The sequence below is a fragment of the Pyxicephalus adspersus genome, chromosome 5 (genome assembly GCF_032062135.1).
Source record: "Pyxicephalus adspersus chromosome 5, UCB_Pads_2.0, whole genome shotgun sequence".
Classification (NCBI taxonomy): domain Eukaryota; kingdom Metazoa; phylum Chordata; class Amphibia; order Anura; family Pyxicephalidae; genus Pyxicephalus; species Pyxicephalus adspersus.
Genome location: NC_092862.1, coordinates 127,646,380 through 127,669,784, shown reverse-complemented (window position 1 = coordinate 127,669,784; position 23,405 = coordinate 127,646,380). Strand labels below are relative to the sequence as shown.

Sequence of the window (23,405 nt, the reverse complement as noted above, 5' to 3'; positions counted from 1 at the left end):
TGTCATTTGCAACCCCTATTTAATGTACAGCGCTGTGTAATATGTTGGCGCTATATAAATCCTGTATAATAATAATACAAATATTAATAATAATGATAATAAAGGCAGTCAGTTTATACTATTGTTTGATAGGCCACTATGAATGGCATGCAGCCCGTGTCATGCATCATACTAGAAGCAGGGAGGACTGTGCAGGAGAGAACAGCAGAGCCTATTATCTTGTATTGTATGGAGGAAGTCATGGCATTTGTGGACACAATTACTATACAGGGTGAGGACTTCCTGCGGTGTTCCTGACTTCAGAGTCTACCGTTCCCAGGTCATGTCACTGCCATGAAACTATTTACATTCTGAGATTGATATATTTATACCAACAGTCACATGTGTGTATTACATATGTGAGGAGGTACACACAAGGCATAAAGGGGGTTCAAATACATTGAAACTTTCAAAGAACTTGGTGTTGTTGCCTAAAATCTTTAATTTTGTAAGAATAAACGAAATTTAGATTGGTCACCTTGGGCGGGAACTTTATTTTGTTCTTCTTGTTCCAATCTATGGAATTGCTACCCCTTTGTGAGCAATTCACAGAGGCTAATGAAATGCTGCATGGCATGATTCTGCCACTGGAGATGTATCGCTAGCAGCAGAGTGCCCGCGAGGCATTGCCCTTAGGCTGTGTTCATACTGGCAGTGAGGTTGCAGTGCAGGAACCGCTGCCTCTCTGGAGACGCTACATGAAAGCTTTTCCTGAAGGCAGCTCCATAGAGAACGAATAGGGGATGATACCGCTCATTGTAGACACCGATCTTTTAAGAACAAGCACTGTGGTGCAAGTGACCAAGCAGCTGCTTGTTCACTGGAGCCAATTTAGATTGCTGGACCCCAAAGCAGGACCGGCCCTGTCCTTGTGTGGCAGGTGCTACTATTACCCCATTGTGGTACCTGTATATCCCAGGCCTTTAGGTTTGCTCATATTGTCTGTTCCATTTACACACATACAGGAGAAGTATGTGTGGACATGAAGTGTGTGTGTGAGTGTTCTGATTTATAAAAATAGCCCGCATTCTGCACCGGCAGCTCAGGAGAGCACCGCAGACCTAAAAAGGAAAGTTACAGCGTTGGCAGATAACCACAAAGAAAAACACTCCCCGGACCTTATAACTGAAAGTGTCTCAGGAAAGAATGGGCGTCCATTGCAGCCAATCAGAGTGTTCCTTTCATTTTGCCACTTTGCCTTAGAAATAATTCTTCTGGCAACACAGATAGTTCTCTAGTATTGCATACTCAGAGCCCACAATATTGAACTGGCATTTTAGTATTCTTTGGTGAAAATGATGTGATCTGGTTCGTGGAAAATGTTGAACAGGGACACACGTAGATGTGTGCTACTAGATCTGGTGTAAGCTGGGATCAGACAGCGTATGGTCGGGTGGGCATCAACACCTGTGGAAACATTTATATAAATCAAGCAGGCTGAAAACCAGCCAATTAACACTCTTTATTATAAGTACTCAATTGTGCTAATTATCTCACAAGTACTAATGAGAAAGAATAACTGCAACAATAGGATGGTTGGAAAATACAAGCAGTGCACAGAAATTACACCTTTTCAGTGCATGTTTAATAAATACCCATCAACTAATCTCTGATTGGAAGGAAAAGAATATTAGGGGAGAGTAATTGTGGATATCAATCATAATATAGAGAGCTTTATCACCAATGTCACAGGGAATACTAGTGAGGGTTAACCCAAAATTGTAGTAATCCTAGTTTTCACTACAACAGAGAACAGTGGATTGGGGACACTTTTTCTGGTGGCATTTGTCAGGATGGGATTTCTTTCAATAGAAAAATATCTTACTTACTGGTAAAGCGTAAGTAAACCCAAAACAAAAAAAAAAAGTCACACTTACCTTTTTTATCCCGCAAAGCAGTCTGGAGGTTTGTAAGGTTCCATTAGGTCCCGCGTCGTCCCGGTATCTGCCTTCAGCCCAGCACAGAGGGAGTGCTGGGGGCTGACATCCTCTCCCTTCTTCTGGGTTCTGCTTCCTGCGTCACTCGATCTTGCACTGCGCAGGCGAGAGATTGGGTGACATAGATTGGGGATAAAATTGCTGATCTCACTGTGCATGCGTGAGATCGGCAATTTTTTTTTTCTATTGATCAAAGAGCATCTCGGGCATCCTTAGAAGGAGCAACCAAGAGCCTTCTGGGATGTGTGACGTAGGTATCCTGTTAGGCTCTGCGCTCCCGGGGCGGTGATGCACCTTTTTTTTTTTTTTTTTTTTTTTTAATGGTGTTGCACTTAAAAAAAATAAATAAAAAAGTTTACTTAAAAAACAAAGGTTGTCTACCCTTCTATGTAATGTAAAAACTCAGAGTTTAGGTATTTAGGTACGTTTTAGGTCTTCAAGACAGGAACTAAAGGGAAACTTCCTTAATGAGTCAGTCAAAACAAAAAACCTCAGGAATATCTACCAATGAGATCTATTTCAGCATCCTGTGATTGGGTGACAGCAATGCTGCACTGCTCCTAAATTCAGAGAAGAGTTGCCACTTTCATGTAGGCTGTACCAGCTCAAAGCTCAGTGGGATAGGAAATTGTTGCAGGGGTGTGGCCATCAGTATTGTTATTGCAACTTACAAAAATATAGCTTGTAAATCAATACCAGGTCACACCCAGTCACACCCACTTCATCCTTGATTGACAGCTCTGCTTGTGCAGCTGGGATCCTCCCGTTTTAGGCTGCAGTGTCTGAGAGGGGAAGAGTGTGAGACAGAACTGAAGACCGATTTGGCTTAACTGGGCAAGATAGAGTTTGTAGTCTCCTTTATGCACAATAACTAAATTTTATGTTCAGAGTGTCGTGTAGGAGCCTTCATTTTGTATTTCAAGTGAAGTCTAGAATTGAATACTAAAAGAAATGTGCTGAGAGAAAGAGAAGTGGAGAGGATGCTGTTTTTTCCAGTGTTGTATAAAATAAAGCATCACTTTAGACAGACATGATCCTGACTGATCTTTGACCGTAAATCATGGACTAGCCAGGGGAATATGTACATCTAAAGCAATGCCAGGGATTGAATCTTCTTGGTAATGTACTAGAATGACAGACTGCTTTGAAATAGTAATGTCCTTGAAAACCTCAGTACAGTATTTAGAAATTATTTTAGGAAACTTGTTTGATTTGCCCGGATATGTAAAATATATTTTGAAAGTACAATTGTGCCTTTTTTTAGCCATCAATAAACTTTTTTATGAACTTTTTGGTTAGAAATCCCTCCTGCACTTTTATCTTCATCTGCAGGGAAGAAAACAAATCGCCAACAATTTCATGTAGCAGGTTAATAAAATGAGTGCATATTGATGTAGATGCTTTGCTTTAACTCACAGTGTTCAGTGCATGGAGCTTCAGTAGCAAATATTCCAGTACTTCTGGGTATGGAAGAGGATACTACAAACTCCATGGGCCAGATTTAATTAAACTCTCTAAGGCTTGAGAAGATACACTTTCATCAGTGAAGCTGGGTGATCCAGCAAACCTGGAATGGATCTAGTACAGGATTCAAAACATTTGCTAGCAAATTACTTTGAAGAAATCCATTCCAGGTTTGCTGGATCACCCAGCTTCACTGATGAATGTGCATCCTCACCAGGAGAGCTTTAATAAATCAAGCCCCATGTGACAGCAATGAGCCAATCAAGTGCGTACGCCACATGGGCCTTGTGCAAGCTTTTAACTTCAGTGAGTAAACTTACTCTTTGCTTTGCTTCTGGCAAGCTAAATGAAAGCTACTTAGCCCTTTAGGGCATATATATTGATATATATTGTGTGTCTATATTTAAAGTCGTTGGTAGAGGCAGATAATCACTTGCCACTAGGGACAGCTAGGGTCAAGGGGGTAGGGCAGATGCCTGCTAGGTTTGGGGTGAGGAGAAGAGGGGGATGTGTTTTACAGACCTAACTCAGGTTTTGTCATAGGGTGATAACTTCTCCTTTAAAGATACAACACGATAAGAACATTGTTGCAGGAAGTGTAATATTGGCGGGATTACCAGGAATGAAGGGGGAAACACTTGCAGCCCCCACATTTTACATTGGTAAGCTGCAATATATAACATTTTTTTAGCACAGATACACCAATATTATCTGATCCTATTTTTTGATATTTCACAAGTTTATCAACTTTGCAAAAAGTAATCCTGCTTTCTAAAATCTATTTTCTGTAGGGTTAGCATTCTGAAAGCAGTGTCTTGTTGACTTGTTGTTGCCAAATGTATGCATTTCCATTTTCCACCTCTCAGCCCTCTTTGCATAATTTACCATGATCAAGTTCACAGGAGCCCCTGTGTTCCTTTGCCCCCAGTGAGAATGGGGACTGGGCTGTGATCAACATTTGGCTTATAGCAGCAGTGGGGCTCTGCTGTTGTTCAGCTCCCTCCCCCCAAATCTTCCCTCAGCTGCCTTGTGATTGCACACCTGCTCCCACTTGTCAGCAGGACACCCACCACAACAAGCAGGAAAACCCAATTGTCCGCTTCTTATCTCTGCAACTTATTAAAATGCGGAGGGAAATGTGGAGAATTAGGACATTTCTTTTCATTCGCCGAAAGCTGTTGAATTCTCTTATCAGCATTTGTCCCAAGCCTGTACCTGGTACAACACAACCTGCTAATACCAAGACATATTCCGGTAGTTATTAACAAAATTATATTACTGAATACTTATCCCTTTTACTTTTGTATGTTATATCTGGCTTTAAAATAATATTATTAGCAAATCCAGCCTGTTATGATTAACATGGCCAAAGCCCTTTTAATTTTAGGTGAACTACCACATCATTCGGTGGTTCACCTAAAACTTGTTGGCTTTGAAATAAACCTAAACCCTATTTCTAATGTAAAAGTCCTGTGGACAAGCAGATACCTCATTCTTATTGAACAGAGCAGCTGGTGGAGCTGAGCCATGAAATCGGTGAAAGTTGAGCCCCAGTAACAAAGTGAAACTAATTCAGGGAGGGGCACAAAGAGGGATTTCTAGATAATATAGGTAAGAGTCGGCTAGCGGTGTTTGCCGTAACAATTTGGCTCCTTAAAGCATTGTATGACTATCAAAGGGTTAGCACAGTTTTATTGCCTGGCCTCTCTGCTGGCTGTAGGAGTGGTTGGAAAAATAGGGACCCCCACCTGTGTCCCTACTATTGCCATGCCTGTGCTGGGTCCCCTTTTGTTTACCATTTCCCCAATGGAAATCATTCAGGATCTCAAGCTGGGAGATCGGCGATCATGACTACTATAGGCGGTGATAGGACACAGAAGTACTCAAAGGTCACAGAGCAAGATGTACTCCCCAAACAGGAGGCAAAAAATAATTGTTTTGTGAACCTTCATGGACAGTCAACAAAGTCCTGGGGTTAAAGTTTGCCTCTTAGCCTTTACTAATAAGTGTTATTAAAGAAAAAATCAAGTGATATGACTTTGGACCTATTAGCGATTTGTAATATGTCGGCACTATGTGAATACAAGTTATTAAGAATAAGGCTGCACACAAGCAATAGCTGTCGTTGGAAAGGATCTTTCATGATCCTTTCCAGCGACAAAAAACTGAACAATGCATGAATGAGCACTGTACAAACAGCACTGTTCTGCTCTAAGGAGAGGATAGGGGGAGAATGACGGAGCGGGACCCTGCTGTGCTCTCTCCCCATCAATTTTTTTATGATAGATCGTCGTCCGTGGATCTGTCAGGACAGAAGACGAGCGATGTACACACATCAGATTCTCATCTGATATCAGCCCTGAGGCGATTATCAGACGAGAATCATCTGATGAGTGTACTTAGCCTAAATCTTTTTTTCAAACTGTTGGTTTCCTGTAATCACCACTAGACCCATTATGTGTACATTGCACTTACAACAGTCTATCTTCCTGTATTGAAGCTGGTACTGAAATTGGTGGCAATGGTGGGATCCCTGTCTCTTGTGACCCTAGAACAGTGTTTCTTGACCTTTTTAACATGGGCGGACCAGTTGAAATACCTTTCAGGGATCCCCTGGTATAATTATTATGTCCACAGATCATAGTACATGAGTACATAGTGTGTTGATCATAGGGATAAATGCTTCCTACATTACTGGCAAGTGGGAAGAATGTCACCCTTACAGATAGCCAAAAAAAATCATAGGTATCTACTAAACTGACCTGATAGCCACAAACTGCTCATTGTTCAAGGAACCCCTAGCAAACTCTGAAGAAACCCTGGTTCAGAAACAATGCCCTAGACTAAGGCTTTGTACACACGTGCAATAATTGTTGGAAAGGATCTTTCATAATCCTTTTCAAAGACAAACCACTGAACGATGCATGAGCGAGCACTGTACAGAACGACGGAGGGGCACCCCACTTCTCTCTCTCCCCTTCACTTTCCTTACGATCATTCGCCATCCATGCATCCACCGTCATTGGAATGGCAGACGACGAGCGTTGTACACACGGCAGATTCTCGTCCAATATCAGCCCTGAGGCGATTACGTGCGTACATAGCCTAACTATGGAACAAAGTTGCAGGAGAACAAGTCACTTACTTCTTCTTTCTTTCAACTGGGTTATTGTGCCCCCAAAAAAGTTTTGGCTAAAATAACTTTAATAGTGACATCATTGTTTTATGCCCCAGTACATCCCTATTTAATGTACAGCGCTGCGTAATATGTTGGCGCTATATAAATCCTGTTTAATAATAATAATAATAATAATAATAACAGTATACCTTCTTTACTTCACATACGCTGCTATATCTATTCTGGTTCTGTATACATTCAGTGTAAAATGTCAGCTCTATATAAATATAGGAAATAAACAAAATACTTCTTATTGTTCTGTTCAGCATTTTGCTTATAAATGGATGTCAGGGGATTATACTCTTAACAAACTTTCATAAAACAACGTGCTTATGGAGAGGAGATGCATTGACTGCTTTCCATTTACCTTCCATTCTGTATAGCGGGATGTGTCTGGGATTGTTTCAGCACAGGAACAGAACATGTGGATTTCATGTGTGTCCGGTGTTAAATATCTGACCTAGTAACCCCAGGGAAGGAGGAGTGACCACTGCTTGTCCATTGTGGCATATAGCCAGGTCATGATGGAGGAAGGGAGTGTTAGGAAGTGTGTCCCATGATATATGCAGCTATTTTAGTGTGAACTTCTGATATGGCCTCATGGATGGTTTGTTTTGTATCAGTAGGTGGCTGCAGGCCTTGTTTTATTAACACAATGCACAGATCAATTAGTTGTTGTTACTCATGGCAGCCAATCAAATTTAAACTTTCAGCAGCTTAATTTAATAATAATAATAATAATAATATACAAACTAATGAATAATGATTTCTGATCCTGTGTTATTTTTATTTATATATCATTACATTATTAGAAGCAAGTAGACCACATTCATCAGTCATTACATTACAAAGGATCCCAGCACAGTCATACAAGCAATCTAAGGGCAACTAAAAAACCTGTTTGGAAATAAGTTGTTCACCTATCAATACAAGATTCTGAATTTATTCCTTTTTACCTTCGAACAAAGGTAAACCAAAGCCTTAGAAATGATATTTGCCCTGATTTAATAAAGCTCCCCAAGGCTGGAGAGGATACACTTTCATCAGTGAAGCTGCGTGATCCAGCAAACCTGGAATGGATCTGGTCCAGGGCTGAAAACATTTGCTAACAAAGAATTAAGAATCCATTCCAGGCTTGCTGAATCACCCAGCTTCACTGTTACAAGTGTATCCTCTTCAGCCTTGGAGAGCTTTAATAAATAAGGGCCATTGTGTTACATTGCCAAATTTGACTTCATTGTAGAGATTATGCTTTACATTTTCCAGAAATGGTATGGCTATGTTTGCACTGGTCATGAGGTTGGGGATGCATTTACTGCTCCCTCATCCAAGGGAACCTCTGGGGAGACGCTATATGTACCTTCTCCCCGCAGCAGCCCCATAGAGCAGTTCTCAATTCTCAATTCATCCTCTGTTGGGGTCAAATGTGCAGACGCTAGTTCCAGCGCTGCGGCTGAGTGACCAAACAGTTGGCAAGGTGACAACTGACAGGAGCAGCACAGATCACTGGACCCTGAACAGGTCTGACCCTGCCGTAACAAGGGAGGTGACAGTAGCACAAAACTGTTTTGGTAGCACTAACATTACTGCTATTTCCCCATACAAGTCAATGGGAGTGCAAACACAGGTTAAAGCAAGTCAACTGCAGGTCAAATGCATATGGTAATAAACATTCAATGCAGCTGAAACTAATGCCAAATGCAAGTAGAGTTCACCTTAAGCTGAACAATGTTTTTATTAAGGATATAACTATAAAGCAGTTTGACTTACCTTATCCTTGGCAACCAGAGCTCTCCTTTTCCCTTGGATACTCTAGGATAAAACTGGCTATTGATATTCTCACCTACAATACATAACTGTTGCATTGGGTTGCTGTTCCTGCATTGTATAAAACGACATCAGTTCCAGCAACAAATGAAGCATAATTATTTTCTTGGAGCTCAGCTTTACATCATCACAAGTCCATATGCAGAACATGTGCAGAAAATGTTTGGCTGCTTAAACAGTTTTTGTAATAAATACCCTTAGTTTACTATCATTGCAAATGTTCATGTTTGAATGCAAAAAAAAAAATCAGATCATGCCAAAAAGAAAAAAAAAAAAAGACAGAGCGGCGTGCCCTTATTCATTTGACATAATGGGAATGGCAGAAGATTTAAAAGTCACTTCTAGTAGTTGAATTTCCCTCTTCAGCTGTAACCAGCTGCGCATAACAGGCAGTTTATGAGCGATACGGAGCAATGTTTACTTTACAGCCAGCAGCTGCTGTGTGAGCCGCCATATGTGACCAGCGTTCCAGTTGGGCTTGTCTTATCATTCATTGACATGCCCATTTTTGTGTTTTCTTGGGGTGAATTTGAGAAACTAAAACAAATTAACACTCTCATGAACAACTCAACCTAGCAGACATTATTATTATTGTTCATAAAAATAATCAGGATTTATATAGCGCCAACATATTACACAGCGCTGTACATTAAATAGGGCTTGCAAATGACAAATACAGACAGTGACACAGGAGGAGGAGACGACGCTGCCCTGAAGAGCTTACAATCTAAGAGCTCAGCCATAACTAAACTAACTCTATTTCTCTCCAGCCCTGACAGCTGGCTGCAAGTATTTTGGCTGTTTGTCTCCTGCCAACAGGTGCGAACGTTGAGCAATCTATATATTCCCACAGTACAGCTGACCATTTGCTTTGCTCCAGATGGAACGCTTTTCCTGAGCGTCTGCTCCCAGAGTGACAAAACTTCACCGGGGAACAATGAGGACGGTGCACTTCTCGCTTGTGTGCTGGAAACGTGGATCTGATTTCACAGCAGGATTTCAAAGGTTTCCGCCAATAAATATTCTGTATGTGTAAAATGCACTCCACTAATCACACTGTTTGCCACGTGACAGAATAATCAGAAAATGCTGAGTTTATGCGCATAAAAAGCCCGACTACCTAGCTAAGTATTTTGAGGGATATTGAAGTGCACCTGTCATTTTGCCATAGCAGAGAAGGAAAGGTGAACACAAGCCGTTCTGTCTATGGTACACTGGACTAGGAGCAGGCAGGAGCAAAGTTTGGTAAACCTTACCAGCTAACGGACGTAAATTTTACATTTTGTCCTTTAGCTTTGGAAGGGGTTGGAGAAGTAGCACAGCACAGCTGTTGATATGAGCAGTCACGGATAAAAACTGAGTGTGCTGCTTCTTCTTTCACTATGCTGAGCCTGATTTATTAAAGCTCTCCAAGGCTGGGGAGGATACACTTTCATCAGTGAAGCTGGGTGATCTAGCAAACCTGGAATGGATCTGCTCCGGGATTTGCTAACAAAAAACAAATGACTTTGAAGAAATCTATTCCAGGTTTGCTGGATCACCCAGCTTCACTGATGAACATGTATTCTCTCCAGCATTTGAGCTTTAATAAATCAGGCCCAATGGTGAGGGTGGGGGGGTGAACCTGTAAAGGAAAGTGAAAATGCAACAGGGAAGATTAGATTCACTCCCCTGGTAGACACAACCATGCTGTGTAACACTTGGGACTAGATGAACACAAACAAAGCCTTGGGCTCCCAATAGAGGTCTCGGGTATGTATTTTACTGTATATTTAGGGGATTGTCTTGATTGGTTTTTATTATTGTGTTTTCTGATTAGCCCACTTGTGCTGTTTTCAACCCTATAATTGCACTGGAAAACTGGATAACGTACATAAAAGCAAACTGTTTTTCCTGCGAAAGGAATTGTTTTTCTTTCAATTCAGTCCCAAGATTTGCAAAGCCCAGTCTGGTAGGGCAGGAGACCTGATTTTCCCCTGCTGCAGATAAATAACACTTACAGGTCTTGTCCCTCCCTCAGCCTGTGATTGGTCAGTGAAAGGGGAAGAAGCAGACTGATCTGATAGGTCATCTCTCTGCCACTTTTCTCTCCAATCAGCATATTCCTTGCTCTGCAGAACACCTGATTGGCTGCTTGTTCTTTCTCCATCCTTCTTTATGAGGACAAAGTCAAGTACTTGCACAGCTTATAGATAAAGAACACGTTTATTGATGTATTAATGAATGCAGATCTGCATTCATTTGTACCTTTTATATCTGGAGTTCAGCTGTAACTAATTCTGTAAGCGTTATCCTGGAAATTTCCTACAAACACCCATATTAGGTCAATAGTAAAGTGAAGAGACGTGGCAAACAGTTATTTTCTTTCTTTCTTGCTTGAAAAAAAAAAAAAAGGTTTTGGTTCCAGAATTTGTTCCTAGTTACATCGCCTTGTACAAATAAACAGTCGCAGTTCAGTCTTCCTGGTTCTGGAGGTAGGCCCAAGCAGACATACGAGAGTGTTTTGTGCATTGTCATGGTATGAGCATGTTCCGCTCGCTTATTCTGGCACGCCAAATCCTAATAGGAGTTATCATACCTAGTGATTAAACATCAGGAATGATGCACTATGATTCAAGGATTACTAGTCTGGAGAACAGCAGGAAACCATCCCTAAAAATAGCTGGTTCTCTTCCCAGCAGGCTAAACTGTGCTATGGCCTGCTCTATAGCTCCCCCATCTGACCTTCCCTGTAATCACAGGCTGCTGCAGGGGTCTGTCCCAAGCTACTACTTATAGAGGATTGCACATGAATGAAAAGCTTTTTCTAAAGCAGTTGATGGGAAAATAAATTTAGGAAAATATAAAAATGTTTTATATTATTTAACAATCCATAGAGTTGACCTTTTTAGTAATCCTGTGCAAAGAGCATTGATGTTCTGCAAATTGCAATAATCCAGCCTAGGATCTCACTGTTTACTGATCACAGTAATTAGTTATTATCACAGTGTTAAAACTTCTGTAATAACTGTTCTTTCACTGAGCTGCTCATGCAGGGGAATAGATAAACTACGTCATCTCGACCAATCAGGATGCCACAGATCATTTTCAGGAAGATTATGAAGATAGAGGTGCCCTGTGACGTTATGGGGACAGGTAAGTATTGTGGGTTTAGTTCTTCCTCAAAAAATTGAGAGCAGGCAGTTTCTTTATTGTACAAGGGAGAGTTGACATCATTTTACAATGAAATAAGCTTTACTTGCCCAATCTCAATGATTTCCTATATATCAACTTCTCAACAAATTTTAAGTACAGTAACCTGTCCTTGCTTCATTGCAGGTGCTGGAATCTTTACCTGGTCCTTTTCCAGGTTCTGTCAATTCAGCCACCATGATTGACCAGGCTGTACATGGGCACTTCATTTATTCTCAATAGCCAGGGATGTCCATATTGTACATTGAGCACAGGTCAGTGTACATTACGAAAGAAAGGACTGCAAACAGGCAGGTAAATTCCCCTCTGCAATAAAGAACCTGCCTTCTTGTTTGTTTTTTTCAATATAATTTCACTTTAAGGTCTATTTAGTTGTGAGTAGAGCATGGAAGGATTAGAACCTCTGGCAGGGTTTTCTGCTATCTGGTGCACCATTAGATAGATTTCCTCTAATTGACACTCTCAGTGATAACAACTTCACTAGACAGAAAGTAAGGACCGGCTAATGGCAAACAGCAATACATGGGGAACAATGGTTAGTTTTTGTTTTTTTTGTCTGTTGCTTTAGGAGATTTTTTTTACAATCACAATGTTTAAAAGTGACAAAAAGCTACTGAAAAAAATTAACAATTTGGTATTTTCGTGAACGGAGCTCCTGTTCACCAATTTAGATTAATTATAGTGTGGTAATCAATCACTGATTGACATGGTAAAAGACCTAATTGCTGAATGTGTCAGTCAGAAAAAGATTAGGAAGAAAAAATGGCAATTCTTTTATCTGAAGGGCAAATTATATAATAGGCCCCATTGTTTAAGCTTAACACATTGTCCCATCATTTCAAACTTTTTTGGACCAGTAAATTACAACGTTATTTGTAAATGAGGTTACCCAGAGACATGTTGCTTTGGGTGTCCAAATGTTCTTTTCCTGGAGGCTCCAGTGATGGAAATGTGGCATTTCCCAAACCAGATTTGCATTGCTAGCTGTATCATCCTTCCCTTTATCATGAAGTATTATAAACTTTTAGTGCCCATGGAAGTTTTGTTTTTTCCATGAGTGATTGAAAAGGGTATTTGAGATATTTTGTTTTCCTTAAGAACGTGTCACAGAATATAACTTTTCTTTAGTGTGAAATTCATTGCTATGACATTGAGCTTTGTTGAGTTTGTTTCTCTTCCTCGGCAGGGTCATACAGATATTTATATTCTGACATGTGCAGGCTAATGCATACATCTTAATAAAGCTCCTATTAATTTCCCTTCCGATTGATCATTGTTTAAATCCATCAAGATGCCCTTGGCAAAAGATTGAAAGCTTGCAGATCGTTTTGATTCACTTGAAAATTTGAACAGGTCTTCATTATGTGACTTGGATACAAATCAGCAGTAGTCATCTCCATTTATTGGACTCAATCACTACAGTCATGCCCGCTACATAATTGTACTATGGGTTATATTTTAAAGAGACACTCAGAAAAAAAAAACTGAATCTGAAAGACAAAGGCTGCGATCAACCACTAGCTCAACCGTGCTGCTGTCTGCTTCCAATCAACCATATAGGAACCATTGGGAACCAGTTTTTGTAGGTGTTGGTTTGCAGCACATTTTCTGGAAATGATGTAGCTTTTGGTAGCCCCTATGCAGATAATTTAAATGGAGGTGTGTTCCAACTGCTTGGGTCCCAGTTGCTGCTACTCTCCAGCCTTGGAGAGCTTTCATAAATCAGGGCCAGAGTGTTCACCAATTGATGAAATTGGTGTGTTCCTGAAAATGGTGAGGAGGACGTACATGCATTCATGAACTGAAATACTGCTGTCATAAGCAGTCATAGTGCAGTTGGGGTTCTCTTGCTACACCTCACAAAAGATCTAAGTCCACTGCTGTCCTTTCGAACACTTTTAATATCATTCTCATTGAAGTCGTTAGAAGCCATTCACTAACAGACCAACCTGAGACATATGGAGCTTCTGAAATTCTCAACCAGGCCTTCAATCACCTCAAAAAAGATGGTTCTGAAATTCTAATTCATTTCAATGATATTTAAAGCACTGGGAGGTTCAAAAGCAGTAAACTGAAGCTTGGAATAACCGCTTGTCTACACATAGCCTTAGGCTATGTACACATGGTCATTTTTTGTCATTGGAAAGGATCTTTCATGATCCTTTCTAACTACATAAGACTGAAAGATGAATTAACGAGCACTGTACATACAGCACCATTCTGCTCTATGGAGAGGGGAGGGGGAAGAACAAGCGAGCGACATGTTCAGATAAAGCATAGATCTTTTCCGTAAAAGAGAAGTATTGCCACATGGGGGATGTTTCTCTGTTTCTCTCTGCGGTGTCTTATTTGGGGCTTTTTAGCACACCTTTCCATAGCAGTAACATCTTCTGTTGAGATGCAGCTGTACTAAGGTGGTTTCCATGACCTCAAAATACTACAACCAAAATCAATTGTTCAAAATGACTTTCAGTAATCTTCTGTAAACTTAAAAAGATTCTAGAACAAGTAGCCTTGTGGTGTGTGAATATCCATCTTTAGTCTTCTCTTCCGTCTTCTTCTTGTCTTCTTGCAAGTCACCGGATCTTGCGCTGCTCAGGTCAAAAATTAGGTGACATAGCCCACTGTAAAGGGGGAAAAAAAGATTGCCGATCTTGCTTAGCATGTGTGAGATCAGCATCTTCTTCTCCTTAGTGGAAAAATGCCCCTTCTGCACATGCTCGAGATTGGACATGCCCAGAAGGAGCACCCAGAGCCTCCCAGGATGTGTGACGTAGGTATCCCGGAAGGGTCTGTGCTCCTATTCAGTCTTTTTGGCTGTGGCGATCAAGACTAAAATGGATAGTGTTGCGCACTTTTTTTTTTTTTTTTTTAAAGGGTGTTGCACTTTTTCTTTACATATAATGGTTGTTGCAAATGTTGAATTCAGGTCCGCTTTAACACCAATTGCAATTCCATGCATTTGCTACATTTTGCAACACAGGAAAACCGCATTACCACTCCATCATTCAAAAACCTACCTAACTGCATTCACCCAGCAGATTAATGGAAGCTGACATCCTAAATCATAGCTAAAAGATGCCGCCTGAGCCCCTGGTGCAGCTGTGAGATCCCACACACCAGCCTGGTTACACATGCATTGAGCACTTTAGTCAGTCATCAATCTCTGCCTTGTATTTTCTTTTCCCTTTCTCATCTTAATGCGCATCACAGCTAAACTCCTGCAGCTGTTTAGTCAATTCTCTGCAGTTTTCATTATTACACCTTTGAGTTTATTGGTGAAAAATATTTTGGCTGGGCGACTGGAAAGAGCTGTCAGTGGAGTAGTCTGAAATGAGTTGACTGCTTTTAAAGTGAAACACCAACAATCTTTTGGTTTCCTTTTTTATTCCATTTTCTAAACATAACAAAGGTTATTAGACATGGTTTGTATTATTAAGGAGTTGTCACTGCTTGTATATATACAAGATCTTTAGATCTTAAGCTCTTCGAGGCAGGGTCCTCTTCTCCTCCTGTGTCACTGTCTGTCATTAGCAACCCCTGTAATGTACGGCGCTTCGTAATATGTTGGCGCTATAAAAATAATATTAAAATTAATGAAAATAATAACAAATACTTATTTAGGTTTCTTATTTAGGTCCCATATATTTGAAAAGAGATATAAATCTTTAAGGGAATAACAGGATGAATAAGTTTATGAAATTAAACCTGTTTTGGAATAATTCAAATTTTTGTGTTAGTTCTGAAAACTGTTGTACTCACTAGACTTTTATATATGTCTCTGCCCCTCTTTGGAGGCATTGGTCCTGATTTATTAAAGAACTCCAAGGCTGGAGAGGATACACTTTAATCATTGATCCAGCAAACCTGGAATAGATTTAAAAGTTATTTGCTGTTTGTTAGCAAATGTTTTCAATCTTAGACCATATCTATTCCAGGTTTGCTGGATCTCCCAGGTTTACTGATGAAATTGTATCCTCTCCAGCCTTGGAGAACTTTGATAAATCAGGCCCAGTCTCTCTTGCTTCCTGACAATTTATCAATAAATCTGCAAAAAAACGGTATAAAAATATGATCCATGTAAATATGGGTACACCTATTACACAAGATTTTATAACAGAGCAAATGAGAAAACCCAGTTGTTATATGTGACTATGTAACTAACAACCATCCTGTCTTTTAGGATGGAGCAAAAGGGCACAATACCTCCTCTGAGTCATTAAGCTGATATCCTTCCATACGTATTTACAACTAATAATGTTCCTAATAATGACAGAATAATAGTAAGTCAGATTTGTGAAGAACATCACAGTAACCTCTAGCAAGCCACCTACAGGCTGAAAGTGGTAAATATGAAACATTCATAGAAAATGTTTCACAATTACCCTGGTTAAAAAAATGTGTTTATTAAATATTATTTTTTAGTCTTAAACATAGAAAATATAAAAATATACAATTCATTTTTATAAAGGTAACATAGGGCATGTAAATATGAGGGTTTTGGCATGGAGTACACACAAGAAGTAACTATAACATATATATCACAACTACAGCACCAGCTTTAAATAGTTTCTCTGACATTGTATTGTAGTCATGAGATGAATGTGGTTTATGAGGTTTCCAGGCAACATTCCACAATACAACCGTGTATATTGGCCATCACAGGTTGAAGCTGGTGGTGAAAAGAGAAGTTCTGAGTTTCTGAAGTTCTGTTTTGTAGCTACATATATATACAGTAGGTTGAGCTTACACTTTAGGGGATGTATCACTTTTTTTAAACCTATATTATCCATAACTATAAAAACTAATTTAAACTATAATAAAATAAAAATAAATGCAAATGTTGTATGCATTTATTCTGATATATATATATATATATATATATATATACTGTAAGTGCAACCACTTTAGTCCCATTATGAGATAGAAATGATATGACAGTTAGTTTATCGTAGATGTATACCCATATATTCAACATTACTAAGTTATTGAATTAAGGTGATATTTCCTGGTATTGGTGCTATGACTATGTAATGTGTGCTGGGGAAGAAGTAAATATTCAAACCACTTAACTAATCAGGCTCTGTTACATTGGAGAGTGCTGTCAGTCTTGGAATTCATATATTAGTTGTAGGTTACTGTATGCATGTGTTATGGTAATGCAGCCTATTTCTTTTTGAATGGGCTGCTAACATACCACAATTGACCTATTTATGGTCTTTTTTCCCCTGTCACTCCACAAACCTCATGTGGTTTCCATCTGTTTGTTGTGATGTGTGTAGGTGTGTTGGGGTTCCCTTCTCATGAACGGTTATGCAATGCACCACGGTTCCTGCATTACTATACATCTGACACCAAGAACACTCAATAAGGACAAGATAGCAAAGTTATACTGACCTAATTGTTTGACACCTTTTTCTTCTCTCTTTTTCCTTTCCCCATTGCCTTCATTGCTGTGCTATTATTAGGGAGAAGAAAATTTTCTCTTAGGCTGCGTTCAATAATCTTTTATGATTATTTCCAACAACAAAAGACTGAACGATACATGAACGAGTGTTGTACATACAGCAATGTTCTGCATTATAGGGAGGGGAGGGGGAGAATGACGGAGCAGCACCCCGCTGTGCCCTCTCTTCTTCACTTTCATCACAGTCATTCGTGGATCCGCCAGGACGGATCCATGGACAACGACCGCTGTAAATACGCCTAAGAGCTGATATTGTTCAAGAATCATCTGAGGTGTGTATGTAGCCTTACTTCTGGTCCTGGTTATAGGTATCACACAGGAAATCCTTCTAATGGGCAGACAACAATGAAAACAGGACAGAAGTTCTCAGTGGCTTCTCCACTTTAGAAATCGAAGTATCTGAGCATGAGCTGTATTGGACAATAGGGCTGGGAAAATACTTTTTGCATACGGTAGAAAATACATATGCAGCATGCAACTGCTTACTGCATCAAAGTTCTACCACCAACATACTCCTTCTAAAGTTGGCAGGGCTTTAAACACAACCCTAGAAAAAGAAAGTTACAATTGTTACTTGTTAATTAATTGTTACATTTTGGTTGTGAATGGATTTCTGTGAATGGGGTGAAACATAATTAAGTGACTGAATACTGTTCATCGCTCCTCTGTATCGTATGAAATGTGACATTCGTTGTCCAGATTGTAACCACTTAGTTATTTTTATTAAGTTATCAATTTAGACATATGCAGAACAGAGCTCCAGGCTAAATCATCATACTTTTGTGTTGAAATGATTGAGCTGGCATCTGTGTTCTCCTCAGTGTTGGGAGTTCAATTAGCGGCATTACATCTCCACGGAGGTCTTACATCTGGCACCTCGCGTGCTGTCTAATGCAAGGGCTGAATGACCAGGGCACAATCTGACGCATCTTATTATAACGTCAAGTTACTTTTCATTAACCTCATTGTTTCTCATCAGCAGAATGAAGGCTCATGTGCAAATCATTTGCCCTAGAAATTGAATAGGCCATTCACACCCACATGAAGCCTGTTTATGTGTTTTCTTAAATTAAAAGGGTACCCATATCAGTGTCAGTTGTCAGTTTTCTCCCCAGATGCTTTTAGCGGGGTGCACCACCCAGCACTTTTCAGTAACCACCCAGCTGTTTTTGGGTGTTACAAACCAGGGAACATCACCCACCTATGGCTTCTTCCAACCCAGCCTAAAAGTATTCTGGGGAGAATACTGGCTGTTAGAAGGGCTATTTCCACCAAGAACATATTTTATGTCCTATGTGAATAATGTCCACCAAAATGTTTAAACTATCATAAGTGGTAAAGTACAGGTACCTGTGCTTTGTCCTCAGAATAGTTCCACCATGATTGGGGAGGAACCCTGAATCCTAGACTATGGTATATGCAACTTTAGACACTCTGAGCCTGATATATTAAAGCTCATCAAGGCTGGAGAGGATATACTTTCATCAGTGAAGCTGGAATGGAGTTCTTCAGTCATTTGCTAGCAAATGTTTTGAATCCTGGACCAGATCCATTCCAGGTTTGCTGGATCACCCAGCTTCACCAATGAAATGTCTCCTCTTCAGCCTTGGGGAACTTTAATAAATCAGGCCCTTGTGTCTAGAGCAAAAGCTCTGCCCACTCCCAGTTCTAGACCCAGCCCTGTGCAAGTTGAAGACACCTTCATTTGAGCAGTCATCGGTCAGCAGATGAAGGTGGATGTTATAAAAAAAAATTAGAATGTAGCTTGTAACTTAAAGTCAACATTTTTATAAAGGTCTCCATTTTATTTAGGTTGAACATATTAGAATGTGAAAAATAATGAATGCCCCACGTTTGTATGGTTGGAGAATGGAGCTGACTGCTTTATAGCAACTATCCAACAAATTAGCAATCCTTGAGAGACACTTGGTGGGTCCAAGCCCTAAAACGCCATTCTAGGTTTGTGTGGAAAAGTATATATCACACACCCCAAAACAATACACCTGTGTTATTATAGCAAAAATATCTGTGTTGTCCAAAAGCATCAGACGAGAACTTCAAGTGTAACTTTCAAGAAAAAATTTTGGGATGAGGTCTAATCAGCCATAAAATTCCATTTTACTGGACTAATCAGCCTACAAATAATCGGCAGCTTTGGTGAAAAGAACTTGTTTGAAAAAAACATTTTGTAATCAAACTTTTGTAATTAGGTGTAAAATACCATTACAGGTTCTCTCCCACACACATGATCTAACCAGCATGATTTTACATGTGACCTTATGCTTGATCGCACTGTGCTTCAACAACGACTGTTTCAGTGGCACACTGACATCACCAATGGAGAACTTCAGATTTTCAGTTCTAATTTTCCACCTGTGGTGATGGAAGTGGAAAAAAGCAATCGTCACCAAATGAGACTAAGCATAGCAGAAAGAGCTGGCATAGGAAATTGCATGAAAAGGGCTAAAGGTCTTGGTTTTCTACATCTCCAGTTTCTCTTGCTTCCACTGAAACCTTCTCTTGACAATGATGCATTTTCTCCCAATGTCGGCAGGGGTTGTTAGTGTTTTGTCAGCTGTATATGGTGTACATGTAATATCAAATGGGGATGATTGCCTCCCACTTGTATAGGGATATAGTGTTCTCCCCAGCCCATTTTTAGCTGGGAGCACCACCCGGCACTTTTTAGTACCCACCCGCTGTTTTTGGGTGGTAACCTAAGATTTGGATCACAATACAGGTGCTGCCACCCGCCTATCATTTCTTCCTACCCAGATTAAAAAAATGTTTGGGTTGAATACTGGGATATTTAGATGACATCAGTAAATAATTTATTAAAGCTTTCCAAGATTGGAATAGATTTCCTAAAAATCATTCGCTGTTGGCAAATATTTTTAATCCTGGACCAGATACATTTCAGGTCTGATGGATTACCCAGGTTTATCCATGATAGTCTGTCTCCTCCAGTCTTGGATAGCTTTCTTAAGTCAGGCCCATTATGTGATAATAAATGACTTTATATATATTGAAAGTTGTTTTCACCTAGCCTGGGGAACTTTAGCATAGCTTAGTCATTGCTGGTAATTGCTTGTATTCTGCCAGATTTAAAGCGTACCTAAACTCAGACAACCCTTTTATGTAAGGTAAAAATTCTGTTTTTAATTTAAGTGCAACACCAATTTAAAAAAAAAAAAAGGTTGCCCCACAGCCCCCTAATTCTTGAACGCCTAGGCGATTGACAGTTAATGAAGTGCAAAGCCCGAGATACCTACATCACGCTTCCCGGGAGGTCTTTGGGTTCTCCTTCTTCACATGCCCGAGCATCTCGGGCATGCCCAGAAGGAGCCTTTTTGTGAAAAGAGAAAAGTGCATGTGCAGTGAGACCGGCAAGTTTTTTTTCCAACCTACGTCACCTGATTTTGCACCTGCGTCGGGAGATGTAGGAGAAGAACCAGGAAGAAGAGGCCAAGATGGCGCGCCAGCTCGGAGACAGATACCGCGACAACGTGGGACCAGATGGAAGACACCTCCAGACCGATCGACTGCACTGCAGGATTGAAGGTAAGTGCATTTTTTTTTGTTTTAGGCACTTTTGAGTTTAGTTCTTTTTTAATAAGAGGATAAATATCCCCAATTGAGAACACAGATGCCTAAAAAAACCTGACAAGGGTTATTACCCTTCTTTTTTGTCACAACTAATATATCTGGCTGTCATTGGACCTTGAAGAAAATTTCAAGGTATCACATCTCTACATTTCCTGTGTGATAAATTCCTTGCAAGTACAGAAAAATACCCATTCATCTACCAGACTCTGGTCTTAGGCCCTGTTGGCTGACAACTTGTAACATTTTTGGAAACTGTTCTCAGCCCTTCCCAGTGTCTTTTACTGAACTATTCAACCACTGATCACCACAACACATAGAATAATAATTCTGTAGTCCAAAGTATGAACTCTGAGATCTGTTTGAAGAATCACAGAAAGTGTACAAAGCACATAGAACAGCTCCAAATATCTGACAGTTTTTGTTTTTTTTTAACACTTATTAAACGTGTATAGCAATGTGGTTTATTATACACACCATATTGGACCAATAGAAGATGTTCATTGTTGGGGTTTACTTATACATTCAATTGTAGAACAACAACAACACTAAATATAATGTGTTTATGATGTTCCTTTGCTCCTGTAATTCTATGTTATCAAAGTTGCCAGACACAAATTTACTGTTGTAACCTACACCCGCAGGTGACTTAACAGGGATCCAAGCTGGATTTGAACTCCCACACAGTGCAGGCAAAAATAACCCGGTCAGCTTTATGTGATAATGTTTATTTTTGTCTGGTAAATGCTGCAAGTGTTTATAGTCTAGAATTTCATTGAAGGGAAGTGAAAGGTTACCGTATGTTTTTTTTCTGGCCAATGGAAGAAGCAAAAAAGGAAACATTGCCCATAGCAACCACATTCCGCCATGTTTCTTGTTAGATTTGCTAAAGATAAGCATGAGAAGGACACTAGTGAATATTTAGTGAATGTCATATTCACTGCTCTGGAAAGACGCCATTATGTTGACTTTTTTGTGTTTGAAGGAGGCTGGAGTGGGTTTACATGTGCGGATTCCTGCTGTTTTGATTGCGCTTGTACTTTGCATGGTTTCGGGTTGTACCATCAACACTTTGGCATGCTTGTCTTTGGGCCCTCCGGTGCCTATAGCTCATCTCCAGGGGCTGACCTTTTAAACGGTCTGTTTGGACCAATTCTGATCTACCAACAATATTGTACGCTTGAGTACAGCGAGCCTACAGAGCACTTGGTTACTACCACCATCAAATGATTGGCATTGGCCATTGTAAAGATGTCTCTGAATCTGAAGAAGTAGATTTAAATTCATGTAATTGTTTCAGACAGAGTTTGACAGAGTTCATATAATCATTGATGTCAACATCAGATTCTATATTTATGATAAACTTACCTTAATTTGTTACATATAACCAAGCAGTTGTGGAACATGATTTTTTAACATGTATGGAGCACCATATTTTGCATCTGTCACTTCTTTTGTATCATTCCTAACCTATCTCTTGTATATTTGTACCAAATATTATGTGGGGCTATTTAATAATATTAGGGACCACACTTGTGTGTGTGTGTGTGTGTGTTTATATATATATATATATATATATATATATATATATCCCAAGTAATTTGCCCACCACTGCTGTAAACACTACACAAAGTTTTCAGTTGTATATAGTTATAATTGCCAGACGTAGAGCAAAAAGCATCCAGCTGACCCGGCAGTTGAACATGACCACTCACCTTTACTATTATGTAAAGATGAGCATTTAGTTGTTCTCAGTCATACCCTGGCCATGACAACAGTATCTGTCCAAACAGACTTCATGTACCCCATAAATACCTAGACAGTGACAACATCCAGACTTCTAATTCACGCCATACCTCACAACTAATAGAAAACACGGACACATGGTGAGGACAGCCTGGCTGACGCTTTGCCTAATAGCATTCTTTTCAAATAAAAAAAAAAAGTGTTATGTTCTTCTCAAATTATTAATGTGTGACGTGTGCTTGCAGCCTTCACTGGCCAGTTCATAGAGAATACAGACTATTTGGAATTAAGTAAGATTGGCCCTAGACCACAAAGGATTGATTGGCGTGCAGACTTGCTCCTACTATTAGGGATGGTCTTTGTGGACAGTGTAGGGCATAAACATGTGCATTCGGGTTGGTCAAGCATTATTGACTATGTCTATGAAATGTTAACGGGGAAATGCAGTTGGACCTGTGGTATCCCTGTCACAGACTCTGACAGTCATTTATATCACATGCCAGACTCAGACAGTAACTTGTACATGTCTCAAACTCCATCTATTGCATCTTGTCCCAGACTCGGACCATATTTTGTATCAAGTCCCAGATTCCAAATATCTCTCTGTTCCTATCCTCCAAATCACCTTTACCATACCTTTATTGTCTTCTTCAGACTATTTGTCATTATTTAAAAAAGTGGCCATAAACCACAGAATCCTGGAACATCTCCATTGCCGAGGAGTAAATCATTACATACAGTATCTATAACCTGGCCTGTTTTTCTGGTATCTACTGGTACATTAGACTTTCTGGACAACATTTGTAAAATTGGGCACCAGTGTCGGGCAACAAGTAATAGGAGTATTATCAGAGCAGCCACATGTACTGGATTTCCACTAGATTACAGTTTCCGCATTCGGCACCTCGGCATTCCTAAATCCTAACCTTGGCCAAAAATTTTTCTTGATCTC

At 39.9% G+C, this 23,405-nt stretch overlaps 1 protein-coding gene across 3 annotated transcripts in view; it reads left to right on the top strand.

Annotated features, from left to right (window-relative positions):
* The window catches only part of ZEB1 (zinc finger E-box binding homeobox 1), a 90,308-nt gene that overhangs the window by 32,707 nt on the left and 34,196 nt on the right, over nucleotides 1-23,405 (top strand). The window lies entirely within an intron of this gene.